Raw genomic sequence first — 4,129 nt, 5'->3', positions numbered from 1 at the left:
TTAAAAGGCCATGAATTGGAAAGAGAGCAAGAAGGGGCTTAAGGGAGCGTTTGGAGGGAAGAAAGGGAAGGCAAAATGATCTAATTATATCATAGTCTTACTAAATAAAAGAAATACAAAATAAAAACAAATCTTTCTTTAAAACAAAATTAAAATAAATAAATCAATAAATCTCTTTAAAAGACATATCTGTTCCTTTTTTGTATTTTAATCTGTTTTTATTTTATATAAAATATAAATAAATTTAATCTGTTTTTATTTTATATACGTCAGGTGTTTTGCTTTCATGTGTGTTTGTGTGAGGATGTCAGATCCCCTGGAACTGAAGTTCCAGACAGCTGTGAGCTCCCATGTGGGTGCTGGGAATTGAACCTGGGTCCTCTGGAAGAACAGTCAGTGCTCTTAACCTCTGAGCCATCTCTCCAGCCCCCAACACATCTGTTCCTTATAAAGGACATAGTCTCGGATGTTTTAAGATCACACACCAACGCATGCTCAAGGTAAGCCACACAAGAAAGAACTTGAGAAGATACTGCCGAGGCTTTTGTTCTAGAAGAATGTTTTAGTGCATGAAAAACGTGGACACAATCCAAGTATTGTTTAAGGCCCGGCAACACTCAGGAGGCAGAGGCAGGCGGGTCCCTGTGAGTTCCAGGCCAGCCAGGGAAACATCCTGAGACCCTGTTGATAGATAAACAAAATGTGGCTCGCCCAGACAACAGAACATTATTCCATCATGAAAAACCACAGATTAAAATTGTTTCTTCAAAGTATCCACACTAGGCCAGTCCATAGAGACAGAAAGATTAAGCCATTACTGAGGGACAGAGGGGTGCAGGTCACAGCTAAGATGTACGCCATCTCTGTTTTGTTCTGGTGGATGAAACCGTGCTGACGCTGGCTGACTGTGACAACACATGGTCTGAACATGCTAGCAGCATCGGCTTGCTCTCTTTTTTAAGGATTTATTTATTTTATGTGTATGAGTATTTTGCCTGCGTGTATGCATGTACACCTGTGTGCCTGGTGCCCTCGGAGGTCAAAAGAGAGCGTCAGATCTCCTGGAGTTAGGGATGGTTGTGAGCCACCATGTGGATGCTGGGAACTGAACCTGGGAACTCTTCAAGAGCACCAAGTGCTCTTAACCGCTGAGCATGTCTCCAGCCTATGCTGCTTTGCTCATTACATGAGTGGATTGTATTCCATGTATGTGACTTGTATGTTATATAAATGACTCGTGTGCTATATAAATGGCTTGTATGCCGTGTAAATGACTCATATGCTATGTAAATTACTGACATGCTGTGTAAACGGCTTGTATGCTGCATCAATGACTTACATGCTATATGAGTTGCAAATTATGTAAATAACTTGCACATTATGCTAATGAGCTGTGTGCTATGTAAATTATTCGCATGCTATGTAAATGACTTTAGCTGCCTGGTCAGCTTCTCTCCAGGTTTAACTAACCATGCTGAAAACATTTGGAAGAAATTGGCTCTGCACTGCACATGGACTTTCCTATCATTGTTCTTTAACAATGCACCCAATGGCTCTCTGCATAGTGTTTATAGCATGCCAGGGACTATAAATCACCCAGAGATTAGAGCGTGCACAGGCTGCATGTAGGCATGAGGCAGGCACATGTTATATGCAGGGATTTGGGTATCGGTGAAGGTTCTTGGAATCAACCATCCAGAAAGATAAGTATTTATGCCCTGGCTGGCTTCCATCTCCTCCTTCCGTGTCTCTGCTGTCTTCATTGCCTGGAGAAAACAGACTGCATCCTGGATCCAGGTCCAGCACACCTGACCCAGGGGGTCATAACTAGAATGGACACTCAACAAAACCTCAGGCTGTGGAGTACCGCCTGCACTCAGGCTGGGTAAGTATGTGTGTGTGTGTGCACACGTGTGTGTATGTATGTGTATGTGCATGTGTGTATATGTGTGTGTGTGTGCGTGTATCTGTGTATGTGTGTGTGCATGTGCACATGTGTATATCTGTGTGTGTGTGTGTGTGTGAGTGACAACAATGTTCCTTTCACATTCCCTCTCACGGCTCTACCCTCCGATGAGCAGAAAATTACTGTCTGAAGAAAATCTCCTAAAAAAACAAGGGATTGACAGCCAGGGAGATGACCCAGCAATAAATATGCTCTGTAAGCCGAAGACCTGTGTCCAATCCCTAGGATCCAAATGAAAGCTGGGCATGGTGGCTCATGTCTGTAACCCCGTCGCTCCTAGAGATAGTGTGATGGGAGGAGAGACAGGAGAGTCATTCAGAAATGTGTGAGTGCAGCAACCCATGGAAGAAAGAAGAGAGACACTGCCTCAAAAAGCCACAGGTAGATGGAAAGATGGAAAGAGCCAACCCCTGTGAGACTGGATCCTTTGGGTTCAGACTCCATCTTAGAGAACCTGACCTAAGGTTGAACTCGAGTTAACTAACAGGTCGGTACCTAGCACCAGTATCCAGGTTACCCCGCAACAAGACCTGCATCTAGCACCAGTATCCAGCTTAGCCCCCAACAAGACTTGAGCCTAGCACCAGTTTCCAGGTTATTCCCCCAACAAACCTGCACCTCCAGGTTACAAGCCTGTGCCTGACACTTCATTTCCTAACAACCACCAATCAGGAGATAGGCCAAAGTTAAGTCTATGGTTTGGCTCCCGGCACCAGCCAATTACGTTAAAGGCCACGATCCTTGCCCTCAATCAGATGTGTACCAGGCTAGATTCCCGCTTCTTGGCTCTATAAAAGCTTGCCTGAAACTGGGCTTGAGGCTCCCTCCCATTCTCCTGAGTCAGAGGCCAGTGGATAGCCTGAGCTTCAAGCTTGAATAAAGAGAGCCTAATGCAATTGCATTGGAATCTGCTCCTTGGTGGTTTGGGGGTTCACGAACGTTTCCTGGTACAACACACCCAGGAAAGTTGTCCTGTGACCTCTGTATACACGCCACGCACACATGAAACACACACATATACCTCAAATGATTAAACCTCTTTAAAAATCATGACCTGAACGTGTTTTAACATCTTTAAACCAAATCTTCCTGCTAGGGTTGGCTTTAGCTGTGGGTGCTTGCCTGGTACATGTGGGGCCTTGGGCTAGCCCAAGCGCTTGCAAAGAAGAGATAAATGAACCAATGCTGCCGTGGGTATGTCAGAAATGCTACAAAATCACGATGACACACGGCTAGGGCAGATCCCTGAGGTGTCTAAATGGCATCTTCCTTTGTGATTTCAACAAAATGTTCTTTAGGGAATCGGGAAGTGTTCTTGAGCTTTCCTGGAAATGTTGGAGCCATGTGCAGACCTCATGACCGCTTGGCGGTTAGATCCCTCAACCGATGGCAAGAGTCTAGTTCTGGGTACGGCATGGACTCAGGGTTTATTTTTTTCTTTTAAGGTCATCAAGTTTCTTTTTAAAGAAAAGCAAATCAAGGGTGACTCAATGTCAAGTGACAGGTCACATTAATGGCACAAAAGAGAAATCACACAGTCATTTCAACACATATGCACACACAAACACACACACATACACACACAAACACACACATACACACAAACACACAAACATACACACACATACGTATACACACACATACATACATACACACACATACATACATACACATACACATAAACACACACACATAAACACACACACATATACACATACATATATACACACACACATACACACACAAACACACACATACATACATAAACACACAAACACACACACATACATACATATACACACAAACACATATACACACACAAACACACAGACACACACATACATACATATATACACAAACACACACACATAAACACACACATACATACATATATACACACATAAATACATACATATACACACAAACACACACACACAAACAATAAAATACCATACCTTTTCATGACTAAAACCAGAGACAAGACTAGAAGAGCCACCCGTACAAGAGTTCTACCAAGAGCAAGCACCTACCCAAAGAGGAGAAAAAAAAAGACAGGCCGTCTGCAGCAGGGTTGGTCCCACGTAAACATTCCCAAAGATCGAGAGAGAGAGAGAGAGAGAGAGAGAGAGAGGAGAAGAGAGAGAGAGAGAGAGAGAGAGAGAG

General features: G+C 43.6%; 1 protein-coding gene across 1 annotated transcript in view; it reads right to left on the bottom strand.

Moving 5' to 3' along the window:
- The window catches only part of Acacb (acetyl-CoA carboxylase beta), a 106,661-nt gene that overhangs the window by 89,624 nt on the left and 12,908 nt on the right, over window positions 1-4,129 (bottom strand). The gene's annotated exons all lie outside the window — the stretch shown is intronic.

The sequence above is a fragment of the Grammomys surdaster genome, unplaced genomic scaffold (genome assembly GCF_004785775.1).
Source record: "Grammomys surdaster isolate TR1022 unplaced genomic scaffold, NIH_TR_1.0 164, whole genome shotgun sequence".
NCBI classification, from domain to species: domain Eukaryota; kingdom Metazoa; phylum Chordata; class Mammalia; order Rodentia; family Muridae; genus Grammomys; species Grammomys surdaster.
The sequence above is the reverse complement of the archived record's forward strand: the minus strand, read 5'-3'. Positions and strand labels throughout refer to the sequence as shown.